Genomic DNA, 17269 nt, shown 5'->3' with positions numbered 1-17269 from the left:
TTAATTAATACATATTCTGCAGTATAAAAATGACAAACAATAAGGAAACTTGTAAAGAGGTTTTGCTTTTACTTCTCATCTCTAATTAAATGTAAAATTGTACCCTTCATCTTTCCTTGTTATTCTTCAGTGCCCCTTAATGCCTCTGTGTGATCCTTCTAATGATAATCTCCAGGTTTCATGCTTCCACCATCATGCATCTTAGCATTTCATTGGATAAAAACAAACATTATGCAGATTGTGAAGCTTAAAGTCTCTGATATGCTCCTGTTACTCTCTGATTTGGTATTAAAACACTAAACACCAGGGAATGAGTAAAGAAGAGAGCACACTTTCTGATGCTATCATGTTATTAAAGTATTATTTTCCCATTTTGATGGGTAAAAAAAACTTTACTATACCAACACAGTTATCTTCAAACCTGAAGACAAAGTGTATGTCTTTGCAATTTGACAGTGTTTTAACACAATCTGCAGGCATCGGAATACAGTAAACCATGAGTTGTTCGGCACCTGAGACAGTGCAGGAAACAGCTCGGTGCATCCTTCATGGGTGGTATAGTTTGTCTCTGAAGTTCCAAATGATCGTACACCCAGAAACATATCCACGCTTGGCCTGAACATGCATTATAATGTCAGCTCATCCCATCTAAAGCCCCCAACAGTGCCAAGTATTTCCAGCAGCATGCCCTCTAAAGATCTTTTTCCAAGACCCATTCACAGCATTTAAATCTGTGTTTAACATGTGTGTTCATGTTATTTGGCTGGTCTCCTGAAGCTGATTGAATTTCAACTTTCTGCTAATTGGTGGCAGCCCTTCTACTGAAGATGTGCCTGATCCTTCGCCCTGTGAATTTGGGTGCGAGAGCATGGCGCTTCAATAGGAGCTGTGAATTTGATCAAATGGAGCTTTGTGCAGTGAAGCAACAGCATCTCTCGTGGGCATGTATGAACCATCAGGCAAGCATCTGCAAACATAAATCAAGTGAAATTAGTGGTTTAACTCAATATCAAGCTTTGCGTGCGTGACTGATGTTTATGATCCACCTCCAGCCTCCACCTTCAGGCAATGCGTTTGTGAGATTAGTGAGAGTTTTAATTAGAATTTCACTTTTGCATATCAGCTTTTAAGACATAGAGGTATTTGTTAAGCCATCTCTTGATGCTGCTGGGTTATGAAATACACACTGAGTCATTTCTGGCTTTGTCTTTTGTGGATAGCACAGCATTCATAGATCATCCTGACATTGTGCAAACTCTGACTTTTCCAATGCCTACATCTGGCATTGATCACAAACAAAAGGAAATAGTAATTTCTTAAATATTTTGTATATTTTTCGAGACATTAAAATGTAATTCAGACCCAGAGAAGGAATGTCTCTGTCTGGGTGGAAAACATGTCCATCATTATCATCTTTGACACAAATGCAAATCCTTCTTCCTGTGTTAGCCATCTGTGGTTGAAGTGCTGGGGCAGAAATTACTGAGGAAAATGGACACAAATAAAATGCAAATTCACCACAGACTACAAGTGGCTCCCCTCCCTCTGCTCAGATCGGGGGGCCTCTTGGTTCCCACACCACTTCCCCGTGTTTCTCCCAGGGTGCTGCTGGGATACCGACGGCTGCTTCTGAGCCTGCAGCAGAGACGCAGCCCTCCCATTGGCTTGTCTTTGTTCACCCTCATGCATGACATTCATCACCTGATTTGAATATATGCAAATGTTGCAATGGTGCCCCGTCAAAGGAAACACTCCCCCCACCACCTCTCTCGTCTCCCTTCATTTTCCCCGCTCTTTTCCTTTTTGTCTCTTTTCCTAACTGCTGCCTCCTCTGCTGTGTGGGAACCAGCTACGGAGGGCCAGATCTGCTTTGTCACATGGATTTATTTAAAAGAGTAGTGAGAGTCATGATTGTTAATTACCAGCCATATATTATAAGGAAGGTTACACTGCATCTGTTAAGGCGATTCACTGCTGAGGCATTATCTTTTTAAAAAACCTGATCCCACATCTGTTTCTACAGTGTATACAAGCCAAACACTGTCATAGGTGTCAAATATAACAGTCTGGTTGGTTATTTCCTTTCAGAGTGATCAAATAGCTTTTATTTATCATGTACATTTCTGATCACTCTCCATTAATAAGAAAAAATGCATTTCTTTGAACCAGCCTCAAGGAACTTAGTATCGCTGCAACAGGAGAAGCACAGATGTTGCATTCAAAATGGCTCTGTGCTTGAATGCAGCAGCCACACTACCAACATGCACCAGCTCAGGACCAAATATAATTCAGATCATTAATATTATTATGCACACCTGTGCCTCTTTTACCTGCCGTTATTTGGCAAAACGTGTCTGTGAACGAGGTTGATTGGAGGAAGAAAAAGAAAATCTAAGAGAGATTACTGACCAAAACCATTTAATGAGTGCTCTTTGTAAAAGCTTACATGCTATAATAAAAACAAACTGTAGTCACACACCTGTTGTGTCTCACCCACAAATGAAGCCTTTGAGATGCGTATTGGCCTTACATCTGCGTATTCACTGACCTATCATGGCCGTCTGTTTTCAGATTCAGAGACAAACACGGCAGAATTGGCTCAGCTTGATTCTGCTGCGATGCGTTAAGCTGTTGCGCTGGCGTCTCCTCACACGGTTTCTGGATTTGGGCGACATGAATGATTGCACACTTTAGATTGTAATTACGCAAATGTACGACGCTAATTCTGTTTCACCGAGTGCTTGTGTTTCCGGCAGCATAGATGATCCCATGGATCATCCACTCGCTCGCATGCACAGATGAGTGATGAACAAGTACACGCAAAAAAACAAACAAAAAAAAACCACGAGAAAGCTGGTGCTTGAGGTATTTTTTAACTTCTCTTTGCCAGAGGAAACGACAGTTACACTCACTTAACCAAAGATGAACCTTCAGCAGCTCAGTTTTCTCAACCACTACTGTACTCTACCACTACATCATGTACTCGGTATAAATTCCATGAATCCGAAGAATATCAAGTGTTAACTGGACGCACCTCTTTTTTTACTCCAAGAAAACATTTCTTGGGGTAATATTTTGTCAGCCCCATGGGGGAGTCTTCTTACTCTTGGAAAGAAATTTCCAAACTCACATGCTCATTGTGAAACGTTTTCACTCAAATTTGTTGGTACACTAGGAAAAATGTCAAACAGGCAAAAATGTATAGTTTTTTTCATTTAGGAAAAAAATTAAATAAATCTACCCCCCTCCCCTAATTTTTATCTGCGCAGTCACATTTTCTAAATGACAACCGCTGTGCTTGAACTTGACCGACGGAATTGCCTGGGAAAAGAGGCGCGACTTTGGCCCTTTTGCTCTCCTCCTTTATGGAGTGGGGGGCTGCTAGAACTGATGTCAGCGCTCATTAGCATAAACTCCAGCCTGTTCCCAATTAAACCAGGAAAGCAGCAAGACCGTTCCTCTGTTTTCACATGGTGGAGAAAGCATCAACATCTCTTCCTCAGCCTGAGGATCAAGAACCAGAAGCAGGTGATGAAATGTAAGTTGAATGACTTTTCTGGTTATCAGTTTCTTTGACATGTAAGTTTAGCATTTGCACAGTATGTTTTTTTTTCTTTTTCTGTTTTATTCTTTTTCTTTTTTTTAATGATCTGATCGCTTCTGTGTTGCATTCATGAACGTGGGGTTTGTTGATGTTGCAGCGATAAGTGCACGTGCCGCCTATGCTGTTGTGTTTTAAGTGTGTTTCATGAGTTGAGTGTTTGATTTTATCAGTGCGATGAAACTGATTTTGCTTTAGGTCAGTTGATCGCTTCAGGGCTGTGTGTAGGTATGTCAGCCCAATGCATGGACCTCTAAATGCCTCTCACAGATATTGAAAGGTTGGCCACCAGATCTCAACTGACCCAGGATGTAAGTGGGTCAGTCTCCAAATTGCTAATTAAGAATTACATGCTGTTAAAATAATTGCTTTTGTCACGTGCTGCTATACAAACAAACAAACAAACAAACAAGCTTCCTAGCATGGATTTCACTATCAGTGAATAATTCTCCCATCACCACAGCAAACGTCCATAACTGAGAAAACAAAATATATTATAAAATATCACAAACTATTCAATGTTGCAAATAATGTGATCAGTTCAAAACTAGAGGAGCTCACTGCGCTGAACCTTATCTATTTATTTATCTGTCTCTTTCAGTTGGACAAAAGTCAACATGGAAATTTCAGAGCTTTTCATGCCCATCATTTCTTTTTCCCCAGACATAATGATGCTAATACTTATAATCTGAACAATTCAAATTTGTGGGAAAACTCACAAGGCATTACTTTTAAAACTGCCAAATTCATTATCAATTTAGATATGAATGTTTTAAACCCTTTTGGAGAATCAGAGCTTTCCACCAACCCCAAAACAACTTATGACAATTAACTGCAGTACTTAGGCGCTAATTTAGGGGCATGACAGACTGAAGGACAAATATTGGCTTCCTGTTGGTCTTCATGTGTGACCTTTGACACCGCTGTTTCAGTGTCAGGTCAGGCCTCTTTGAAGAGCGGCCATTACAATTCCCAGAAGTGGCCTCTTGAATCGGTCACTTATTAACGATTGAACCCAACAGAGTTCAGTGTGGTCATGCATGATGACAGCCATACAAATTTGACAGGAATGAATGATTTTAAGGGGAAGTTGGATGCAGTTTAGGAAATCGTGAATTATGAGTGCAAGAAAACTAACTTTTCATTAAGCTTTTCAGTCTGTAAATTAAACAGATGAGATTCATATAAAGAAGAAAAGCAATCTCCAGTTTTGTGAGCACCATTGAACGTACCTTATAAATATGACTTTGTGAGCCGATTAATAAATTGATTTTTTTTCTTTTAGTCAATAAATATATTTAGTATGTTGTCCAGGTAATTTTTTCCAAATGTAGGTTTATGCAAAAATTAAAATAGGAGGAGCTGACATGACAAACGCATGTTGAGCTAGACGTTGCTACTCCCTTGGTGAATTCGATTGTCTTTTACCGGTGATTGCACCACTATTCGATTTGCCTGACCTGTGTAATTTTACCGTATTTGAAAACCATTTTTAAACCTCTACTTTCTAAAGCATTCATTTTTTTATTGCCCAAAGATATCAACTCTTCATTAAAAGGACAACTAAACCTCACATTGTGCTAAGAAAGGGACAAACGTTTAATTATTTTTTCTCCAGTTGTCCTACATGTCCTGCTCGTCGATGTAAATTTTTAAAAAAAAATCAAAAATAATCTCAACAAATTTCTTTAAACTGTGTGTAGATTTGCAAACCTTCAGTATAATTGCCTCTAAGGGATGTATTTAGCATTTACACGTGCATATGTGTGTCATTACTTCGTATTAATGGAAACGCTTTTCTACTGCAGACAACAACAACAAAAAACAACACAAAAATATGTAACAAGATACAACCGTTCTTCTCCCGTCTCTATAAAATATTAGACTCCTTTGATATTAGCTGATTGCGCATTCTAGATATGATTTTACAGCTTACTTACGTTGAAAACGAAGACACTGCTGCTCTAAAATATGGTGACTGCGGGTCATTCTGCTAAAGAGATTACGCAGTTTCATGCGCTCCTATTTCGGTTTGAAGCCTCTAAATTTCAAAGCATTCGCACGAAGATCAATCACGTTTTTCTCCAATGCTGCAGAGAATAATGCCCTGCAGACAATTCTGTAGCATCATGTAGGCCTGTGCATGGATATTATCCAGTACCACCAATTATGCAACGAGGATTTTGATGATGAAGTAACTAATATTATGCATCTCCATTAGAGTGACACTAACGATCTTCAAATTCTTTGTGCGTGCTTTGTAATGTGAAAACAAATAAACACAAAATATCAGGCCTATCAGTTACTCCTGCAATTTTACAGTCACTACATCTGCAGAAATCAATCGTTTTGATGCATCCTATCGTTTCTATTCATGGCTCTATTCCTGTTACATTGATGTCACGGAGTAATATGTCGTTTTTTGTGGTTTGCAATGTGCTGTGGACGTAGGCCGGAGATAATAAGCATGCAGGCCCGAACAGCAGCTCTGAGTTTGTGCCGTTAGGTGACGCTGTTTCGGCTCGAATGATCTGAACTACGCGGCAAAGAAGTGCGGATGTGCAGGCCTTATTAAGGGCCACAGTTACGAGATTACTGATTCACTTTGATTTAATTGACCGCCATTATACACTTGGAGATGTGTGGATGCTTAAGGGGAACCTCGCGACACTGTTAATATATTTAGAGAACAATAAAGGGACATATGATTTATAGTCTTTAATTGTAAGAGCCCTCATGATCCACGGGCAGCTGTGACCCAAGTTAATTTGACTGCAGGACTAAATATTAAGAACAAAAATAAACAAACTCTGGTTTCTGTTCTAAATTTGTGTATGGTCTGCTTGCTTCTATAAACGGGAAAATGCAGTTTAATGTCGAACCGTATGTCTGATTTATATTCATAACAATTCTCTCGCTGCTGTCACTATACTTCTGCTAACTCCACAATTAATAATGATAATGAACAGGTTTCCTTGGCTTGAGTTTAAATTGTGACTTTAAATCTTGCTTTGTATTTTCTACTTGGTTAATCTTTTCTACTTTTCTGTTGTCTTAATTTATAATTTAAACCAGCCAAATAATACATAACTGCTTTCCCTTTGGCCTATTCTTTTTAATCTTCCTAAATTCTGACATTTGGACAGTTATATTTACGCACACACTTGGTTTTTTTGGGGGGGGGGGGGGGGGGCAGATTGCCGTTTAGAAAGTCAAAAATGTAAAATTTCTTCTGGGATTAATGGGTCCACACGCCAAAAATGTTTTCAGATAAATGCAGAGGGAATAAAGCCGTATTATAACAGGCATCCGTGTTTTGAACTCGTGAATGTTAACCCTGCGTCGCACACGCAGTCTATTGGATGACACATTTGGAAGAATGTACCCCATCGCTTGACGTAAGCACGCAAAGAATCACGCTCGTTTCCGCGGCTCGTTTTTGTACCTTTTATCCTCGACTCTCCTCTCCGTATGTTAGTATCTGCAGTATGATTTCGTTTTCTTACAGACTGAATGCTGCGTTTTTATCAGCTCTGATACCGACATCTGGCACACGAGTGTTCACTCGTGCGCTCTGTTACGCACAAAGGAGAAGACGTAGCACCACGTAAAGCAACGTGACCCACTGGAGCCCTGGGGAAGCATCAGCTTCTCCTTGCGCTGCTAAGGCTGCGGCAACAGCACATCACACATCGCTGCTGTGCTCTTCTCCTTTTCTTACAAATCGTTTGCTGTTCAAGCGTTTATCCTGCAGTGCGCCTTTAAACCCACGGAAACGTGTAAATCTGCGGTCGCTTTTATTGTGCTTTGCTGCTCGGTGTGGCTCGGTGTTCCCGTACGCAAGATGTTGTCACAGGTGCCTCAGTCAAGCAATGTGTGCAGATCACTGCTCATTCCAGATGTCACTACCACCGCTGCCTAAAACAGATTGTTTTGTTGGTTTTGTTTGTTTGTTTGTTTATTTATTTGTTTGTTTGTTTTATTTTTTGTCCTATACTTCTGTATATTGACGACCATGAGGAGGCAAGAGATGGAAAGATGAGGCTGGAAGGGAATGGAGGCTATGAGCATATCAATTCTTCGTGCAATACAAAACCTTCTGCCATAGAGTATGCCACTATAAAAAGCAGGGCGCCTTTTACCCTGTCGTTTTTTTCCCAGTAGACCAAAATTTGAGGTCTGCGTCTGTCTCCAGTTGATTCTCCCTGGCTCCTTTCTCTCCTCCGTCTCCTGGGCTCTCTCACCAGCAGCCACAGAGATTGTGCTTTTCGGCTCACCACGTATATCAAACGCTGGATGCAACTTAAAGAAAGAGAGACCCGTCATTCAAGCATAACAATGGATTTCACAATGGTCACCGAAGAATGTTTGAGTTTCTGTACACGTCGTGCACACCAGGCGTTATGTTTGCAAGAGAGAGAGAGAGAGCGAGAGCGAGAGCAAGAGAGAGAGAGAGAGAGAGAGAGAGAGAGAGAGAGAGAGAGAGAGAGAGAGAGAGAGAGAGAGAGAGAGAGAGAGGAGGGGACCGGCGACGCAACATCACCGCATACTGTCATCGGGGGCTGGTGAGGAGAAAGCAGGAGGATGCTGGCAGCAGTATCACCTCGGCCTTGGCTTGTGTCGATGCAGAAGTAATGGCAGTGATTTTTTTTTTTAAAGAAATGAAAAAAAGAAAAGAAAGTCATGAAAAGGAAAAAAAGAAAAACCACTCTTCTTTGGGTTTGGATCAACTCATTGTGTAGATTTACTCTCAATCTGCGAAGGCTTGTTCATCGATTGGCTGGACTTTGGGCTCTTAGAGTTTGGTTGCACTTGAGAGATGGCCGATAGAAACTTGAATTAACGCACTGAATGGACTTCAGCTGGAGATGTGGAATTTACTGAGTACACAGCTTGTAAGTATGTTTTTAATATGATTAATTTAAGGTCATGTAGTCTTAACCTTGAGACTCTGGGGGGGGAAAGGTAGCTCGAGTAACATATTTCAAAAGCACTATCGCTAAAAGCAATACTAATACTACTACTACTACTAATAATAATAATAATAATACTAATACTACTACTACTACTACTACTAATAATAATAATAATAATAATAATAATAATAAAAATAATAATTGTATGTAATAGTATTTATGTAAGTTAAAAAAAATCATGCAGAAATATAAATGCACTTTTCAGTAAAGGTTGCATAGTGGTTCAAGTTAAACTGAAAATTTCGCTGTCAATTATGGTGAGCTCTAACTGATGAGTGGCAGCCGGCCCTTCCATCCCATATTAGCGGGCCCATCCATTGAGCGCTGATGAGGCGGGCTTAGTGGCCCCAGAGCTGGCGTTTATAAAGCAAACAGTTGTGTGATTGTTAGCAGAGCCTGGGAAAATGTCCCCTTGGCTGGGAGGTGGAGGGACTTGACGCCAGAGCCTCTTGTTAAGAAGACTTGTGTGCTCCCAGACAGCATTGTGATGCTAATGAGCACCAGCACGTTGTTGAACTTGATGTTGACTTTCTTTCTTTCTTTGGGAGATTTTTTTTTCTTTCGTAGTCTTCTTTTTTTTTTTCTTGGTCACTTGTTTGTGGGAAAATCTTCTCTGGGGCTACAGCGTGAAATTAATTAATCAGGCCATTGCAGATGAGTATATAGAAACAGAAAATCGCAGAAACAATCAAATATATATATATATATATATATATATATATATATATATATATATATATATATATATATATATATATATATATATATATATATATATATATATTATATTTCTTTAGTTATAGTATTGTTATTTTTTTATTTCTTATTTATTTATTTGCCAAAATATATTTTGGCAAAATTCAACAAGGCAGTCATTTGCAATCATTTCCAGGACTTACACTATAAGAGATTTGTTATCTCTCACAGATGTACTTAAAATAATAGTTTCATATATAACAATTGAAATCTAAATATTGATATATGATGGCTCGCTTCGTTATTTAGAAATGAAATAGTTTCATTAGTAGAGTTAATTTCTTCATATATATATATATATATATATATATATATATATATATATATATATATATATATATATATATATATATATATATATATATATATATATATATATATATATATATATGATTATTCTCCTATTTTCTTTCTCTCACCATGCAACAGGTGCAGGACTTCTGTAAATTGTCTGCCATCTCTACTTAAAACATTAAAACACACAATTTTTCCGCATCATATAAAATCAGGCTTACAACACTGCCGCTTTATTTGTTTCTATGCGATAAGTTTTATTAAGGCATTTCATTTAAATTCAGTACACACAGTTTCGCTGCATAGAAAAACTAAACTCAACACTATAGCTGCCATCTTCATGCGTAAAATTCGGGCGTAAATCTGGCATTTAAGTATAATTTTAGAGTTAAATTGCGGTCATATTTATGCTGTGTTTGCGTGTCAAAACAACACATTTAAATTAAATCACATTAAAACGCAGGGGATTCTGGTTCTTGAAGTCTGTTCGCAGATTCATATAATTATTCAATTCATAAATTATTTTATTCTTCTCAGAAAATAGATTTCAGTACTGAAAAGTTGGTGTGTAACCTCTTGATTAGAATTTCAGTGTCGTTTTCCCCCCACGTTTGTAACTATGTTTACTTAGTTTTAATTTCAAAATATTCTTCCCTAAATTTTATTTAGTCTCAGAGCTTTCAGATTTGCTTACAAACCCGTAATAGTTCAGATTTTTACTTTTTCTCTAAAAATAACAACGACAGTGGCAATTAATTTCATTCGTTTCAGCACCATGGACAGAGACTCCCCTTTTCTCTTTTTCTTTGTGAAGTTCAGTCTTTGTACTTTTCGTGATAAACATTAAAATTCAAACACACTCTGCAGCTTTGTTCTTTTAATTTACTTTTACTTTTTTGTTTTTCACCTTTTTGCTATTATTTTTTTTTATTATTTAGTAGGGAAAAAGCAGAAAGAAGCAATCATTTCACCCCTTGATATCACCGAATCCATACACCGTAAGTCATATGTGACTTTAGCAAACGGTATAAACAAATCACCCCTGAGAGTGTATTTTATTCTAGTCTATTTTATTTACTTTATTTATAGTATAAAGGCTAAAACGGAGAGGTGATAAGGATAAGATGGGGCATGAAAATAGAACAGAATACTCTGAGTGAAGGTAAGAGGTTCAATTGGTTGTCCTGAACACCTTTACTGTACTTCATGTCTGACAGGACGTGACGCAGTCAGGGGGCGGGCTCAGATGCATCAACTCGAGCCTGATGAAAGCAGAACTGAGAGTCAATCAGAATTAACGCACAGTACAAGCATTTTATTTTAACAGAGAAAGACAGAAAGAAAAAGGAGACACAGACGCACACACAATGATAGTTACGACTTACGCTGCAGATAATGCGATTTTATCCAATTCTCAGCAAAGCTTTTAATTCACTTATTTCCAAAAGAATAACAGTTATTACTTTTTTAGATAAAGAATAATTGGCTTGTTAAGTTAATTGAAAAATTGAAAGTTATAGCATTTTTAGTAATAAAAAAAGACAAAAAATAAAATAAAGCATGATAAAAACTATTTCCTTATATTTTAGTGTCGTAAATTCGGCGCGTTGGTAGTTAAAGAAAAATGTGAATTTGTGGAGTTTTTTTTATTTATTTGCACACACACACACACACACACACACACACACACACACACACACACACACACACACACACACACACACACATAAGGAGAGAGCGAGGAGGGGGTGATTATTATGAATATACTTTTGAATAAACGGTTGTGAATTTTATGAAGCTCCATCTAAAACACGCAGCGTTAGCTGAAAGTGACGAGTTAACACATTACAGGCTTTTACTGAGATTGCACGAAATCCTACGTCTAATGTATTCCTATTTATGTTTTTGCGTACACTGACGCTTTGTAGTCATTCTCTGCATTTTGTTAATTTGACCTCCAGACAATCACCTCACTGAAATTATTAACTAAAGCTTAAATGCTGATTTCCTGAAACCTAGTAGTTATAATCAAAATAAACGCATAGAAAATGGAACAGGGCTGTAAAAATAAGATGATTTGTAATTAAAAAATAACGCTATACTGCTTAACTTAACGGGCTTTTATCCAAAAACAGACTGCAGGCTGTTATATCTTTCTTCATACGAGCAGACTTCCTGTCTTTACGCACAGGATATTTAGGGATGTCCCTAAACACGGACAGGTGTATGCTGCCCATGCAGATTCATGCATTCATGTGACTGTGGTGGTGTTACACACTGTTGCATGGCTATCTCCATTTCTGGTTATCTTTTTTTATTTTTGGAATAGGCTTCTGCTATGCTGTTGTTATTAGCGATGTGAGGAAAGCACAGTACATGATCTGTAGATTGACAATAGAAAAGGAAAATAATTAGCCCTTACATTGTTGAGGGAAATCACCTCCTAGTAGATTTTGGCAGGGTCTTCGGACTTCATATTGAGGTCCAACAACCACTCCCACAGGCGGTATCTGTTTATTATAGCGAATAAGCTTAATGGAAGCTGTTCTGGAAAACATTGTGTCTACTCTGTCTTGAACTTTCATTACTCCGTGTGTCCGTTTTATCCACCCCATATCTCTGATGCTAACCCATGTGTGCGTGCCAGTGAGCATACCTAATTTCGCGCGTATCCCTTGGCAGTCTGACCCCGAGGCCCCGGAGCGGCCCTCCGCCTCCTGCTCCCCATATCTGACACTGCTATGCGCCTTCTCCTCACTCTCGCTTTCTCTTCCTCGGGCTTTGCTGCGGCTTGCTTGATATCCCACATTATTTCTCGTGTATTTCTTACGTGCACATGGTGATGTTCTGTGTAAAATGGGCTTTGTCTTCGCGCGTGTCGGTATCCCACATGGTCGACACGCGGTATCACAGCTGGACATAGCCAAAGGAGGAGGCTTCAATCCCTATCTGAGACTGGAAGAATATTTCTGCCTAGTGGATTTTAATATTGCTGCCTCTGAGCAAGGTGTGAGCGTCCGATTATGGAACCTGCTCTTTCAAATAGAATCTGTGAGTATGTTGTGTATTATTCTCAATTCAGCGTGACCTATCTAATCTAAAATTTTATGATAATTAAAATAAAAGTAAAAATAATGCAATTAATTTAAATTATTCACCTTATTTGCTTTGATTTACTTGGGCACCATTAATTTATTAAAATAATAAGTATTTGTACCGCAAAACTGGCTTACTGCCTTATTAAAGATGTCGATTTACTATTTCGTCCTGCCTTTATATTTGGAATCCATTCCCCCCCCCCCCCCCTCCCCCCTAAATTCTAGCTCGACGCGCTTATCACGAGGAAAAGTAGCAAGTTCGAGTATAATAGCCATGTGTGGCTGATTATAAAGGATTATAAAGGCTTGTTCGTCCTGCTGTCACAACATGCTTTAGTCCAGAACACACAGTAACATCAAGTGAGGCGGGACTTGTTCCACTAGATCATGTTGTTGACATTTAGCTGGAAGCTCGTGTGCTGTAGGTTATATAGGCCTTTGGAAGTTTGTCTTGCTTTCAAACAATTCATGGATTAATTCACTCAACGAGGAAACTGTGCTCTATGCTCTGAAATGGGTCGATGTGAGTTGGCATTTAAAAGAACAATAAGCCGGTTGTTTGTGAGTTCTGTTGGGAAAAAAGCGGACGTAGCATCGTCTCTTATGTGTTGTGTTATCGCTGTAGGAGCCAAAGTTGGACATTAATAGTTGGTACATGTATGCTATATTAGGGCATAGAGCCGGGTTTCCTGTTACGCCTGTCCATAGATGACAGGTGGATGTATCATCATCCTCCTCCTGCAGCTGGGTGACTTCACCCTGCAGATGCTCCTCAGGACTTGTAGTAGGAGGAAGTTCAGCAGTGTTTTTGAAGAACGGAGATGATGAATAGTCCGCAGTTTGATTGCTACGAGGTAGGAATAGGCTCGGTTGAAAATAAGACAGGTTGTATGGTGCCATTGCTGCTTTGCCTCTGAAGCACATGTGGTGATTGTGGGGATGTAAACTATGGCTTCCATGTTCCTTTCTTAATATTACTTGTCCTGCTTCTGTATTAATGCCTTTTCAGTTTGGAGCTGTCTGGTGATGCTAGGCTTGTTCTGAACAAGCCATACCGTAAAGATCTTAATAAAACAGGGTATTACCTTGACTGTAACCTGCTTTGTGCATGCGCGCATTTCGGTGTGTACATTATATAGAGAGAGGGAGCGAGAGAGAGAGGGGGAGAGAGTGAGAGAGGCGTGCGCATGCATGCAGGCGGAATGCAATGGCTCCATGTGACCACAACACAAGCACCTCCGGCGGCCCCTTTAAGAGACGTGGGTTAGTTTTTCTCTTTGGTTATCTAGCTGTATGAGTTTATGTAATATCATAAAGCTAGAGAACCGAATGTATAAACTAATTCTGCAGTCGTCACGGCAGAGCGAGCCGGAACCGGACCGAGAAGGGGGTGCTGCCGGAGCGGATGGATGCAGCCTGCACGGAGGACTGGAAGCCCGCGGCAGCGTCCGTGCATCGCACAGGGAAACGTATCCCATCTCCTTGGACGTGCACCGGTGCAGAGAGGAACATGGCCTCCAAAAAACGGATTCATGGTGCTATATTTCTTTCGAGAAGGATGCGTGGAGTGACAGTAGCAACCGGAGACAGGCTCCATTCATAGAGTGATGAGGAGGAGGGCGATTCGGCAGTGGTGTTCATGCTTTGGTGCTTTCTCTTTGAATGGAACGTGCTTGCCTTGTTACAGTAGCTAAGACTGGTGTTTTAGATAGGTTTTGTTTTTTGTTTTTTTGCATTAACCGTGTAGTTATTTCGATGCCGATAAACAGGGGAGATGAGGTGAGATGAGCACGAGCTGTAGCTAGAAGAGGCACCTGATTGGAGGGATCTTGAATGTCACGTGTTCTATCAGAAGCCCCCATGTCCCCTCTCTGCTGGCCTGTTTGTGTAGCCTATTGGATTTGGAAAAATTGTATTAAGAATCAAAGCTTCTTATTGGTAGCAATCTGTTAATGCACATTGTTGTATTTTACCTTTAAAACGCAAAATGCAGGTGCGTCATCGAGCCATGTCACACCATGCAGAAGTACTCTGTTTAAGAGGTACACTCACCTTTATGTGCTTCTGTTGATTCTGATGGCAATAATCCATCTTTCAGATACATTAAGAGTGCTTAATATATTATACCTATAGGAGTAAGGAGGAGGATGTGTAGCAGGTCATCAAAGTAATGTGTGACAGGTTATGAAGTGGAGGAAGAAGACACAGATGTTTGTCAAAGGGATCATGTTGTATTCGTGGATTTAGCATGATTGATGTCCTTATCGGGAGCATTTTAAAACTTCACAGACACAGAAAACAGTTCAAAACAACAGCTCATGCTTGTGCTGAGGCCAGGAAAGCACAACGTTGTGCAGTTAAAACAAAGGCACATTCTGGTTTTGATGGTGAGAAAAACAAGCATGCTACATTGCCACTAAGTTGTATTTTCTCTGTTAAAAGGTAGATATGACTGAGCACTCTGGCCTCTCACAAATCACAGCATGATTTGATTGCTGATGTAGAGTAGCAGGCCAAGCAGAGGGATTTTGGGAGGCAGCATCACTGAAAGGCAGGGTCAGCTGGGTCACCCAGACTGGTTTTCAGGCTTGTTTCATAATGCTTTTTGGGGTGCACATTATCTGCTCATTCTCCACTCAATCTGAGTCAGAGTGGAGCTGCCACTGAGTGACAGGATGTTCTCTGTAGTGTGAAGCATATGGAATTTTAAACAAGCCAATTCAGTGCCATAGCTGCTAAATCTGTGGCTGCTTGCGGCTCTGCACCGTGGAGAGTGTGTGAGTGTGTAGCAGAACAGAGCCTGGTGCTACTGTTGGTAGGCCCTGGCTTATACTGCGTCACAGAGCAGGGCAGGTGCTAGCAATGGACCTAGCTAGAAGATGTCTGTGCCTTCTCAGTGAGCTGTGCTTTTGTGGTGTCATGCTGCTGTACGTGCGAGTCGGTATTGTCTGTGCATATTAGTAAATATGTGCCATTCACACGTAAGGTTAGAAATATTAGCTCCCTGCAGTTGTAATTATGATAATATTAGTGTGTGCTGTGCAGTTATTGTTCAGTTAGTGTAATAGAGTCTGGTATTATGCAAGGTTTGCATGGTGTCAGGATATCCACAATCTGAAATCAGTACAAGCTTATTTCTAGGTGAGACATTTTTATATAAAGAATTAAGACCTTCAAATGAAATCAAAGCCACAGCATTGTGATTTGATAAACCCAGTATTTGAAAAATAGTTACGACTTGTGGACAATGTGTGCTGAAATCTTTTTTTTATAATTCTCCTCTCTTCTATTCATTTAACCGATAATTAAGCTGAGGCACTTATAATACATCACGCCCTGTCATCTGTGTGCTATAACAACAGCACCAGCCTCCCAGCTTCCTTCCAGCTGTAGTAGAATTTCATGCATTGCTGAGGGGTAATAAATGGAGGATATGGGGAGAGGCCTTTGAGATTGAAATGCAGTCTGCTGAGTGACTTAGAGGCAGGCTAGACGTCGGTGTTCCCACATTAATATGTGTCTGTCTGGGCCCTCTCCACCATCAGGAGGAGGCCCTCAACACCAGATGGAGCCCAGTCTAGTCTAGTCTAGGTCTAGCCTACAAGCACCTGCCACATGGCTGCATTAAACTGTCCATTGTCTCTGTGATTTCTCTATTTGTAGGCCTATTTGAATCTCATTTATTGTTTCACATGCCTGGGTTTATTCTGCATTATAATGGCAACATTAACAAATGGCACAAAGTTGTGGTGAGACTAGAGAGAATAGGACTAGAAAGACAGGACTGAGTATTTTGTGATTTGGTTGGAAATGCATGCATTTCCAACCAAATCTATCATGCCTATAGCCTTTCTCACTGAAATGTAAGCCTCCAATTTATCAACAATATTTTTATGTTTTAGCTCTGTGTGTTTCATAAGGGCAGGCAAAAATTCTGGGACAGAGCAGCCATGCTGTTTATTGTCCATCATTGTTTTCGGTTTACAGACCTATTACCAAGGTAACATCCTTTTCTTGAATAATTGTGAGCATTATTTCAAGTTACTATAATACGTTTTCCCTTAAAAAATTGCTTACATTTTTAAACTTCAGATTTGGAAAAAAAAAAGTTAATATTATGATTAACATTATACGTTTGCCTTTGAGTGTGAAATAAATCAGTGTTTGTGGTCTATGTGATTCAACATTGTCTGAACCCATATTCCAGCTTTATCAGCTTTCTATTATCGTTTTACCTTGAATTGCAGTGGCCTATATAAACCTCTTCTCTGAACTTATGAATTCTGGGTTTGGTAGCCTAGCAACAGCCTCTGACCCATGCAAGGGAAAGAGGAAAAAGATTGAAAGGCTGACATGCAGGCTTTAAACCCGCAAAGGATGTCAGATTTTACTGGATGTAATCTTTGAGTATTTTGTGTGTGTGTGTGTGTGTGTGTGTGTGTGTGTGTGTGTGTGTGTGTGTGTGTGTGTGTGTGTGTGTGTGTGTGTGTGTGTGTGTTTGTTGAAGAGATTGGTGTTACAGGCAACTGCAATAGAAAAACATA

General features: G+C 39.7%; 1 long non-coding RNA gene across 1 annotated transcript in view; it reads left to right on the top strand.

Moving 5' to 3' along the window:
- Positions 1–7060: 7060 nt before the first annotated feature.
- LOC147301086 (uncharacterized) overlaps positions 7061–17269 on the top strand; it is a 37867-nt gene continuing 27658 nt past the window's right edge. The window contains exon 1 of the long non-coding RNA XR_015127120.1: positions 7061–8496. This is a non-coding gene — a long non-coding RNA (uncharacterized LOC147301086). The remainder of the gene's footprint in view (positions 8497–17269) is intronic.

Source organism: Aulonocara sp. 'chitande type north' Nkhata Bay, linkage group LG23, assembly GCF_057382095.1.
Source record: "Aulonocara sp. 'chitande type north' Nkhata Bay isolate Kocher_YH1m ecotype deep benthic linkage group LG23, A_spYH_male_GT1.1, whole genome shotgun sequence".
Lineage (NCBI taxonomy): Eukaryota > Metazoa > Chordata > Actinopteri > Cichliformes > Cichlidae > Aulonocara > Aulonocara sp. 'chitande type north' Nkhata Bay.
The sequence above is the reverse complement of the archived record's forward strand: the minus strand, read 5'-3'. Positions and strand labels throughout refer to the sequence as shown.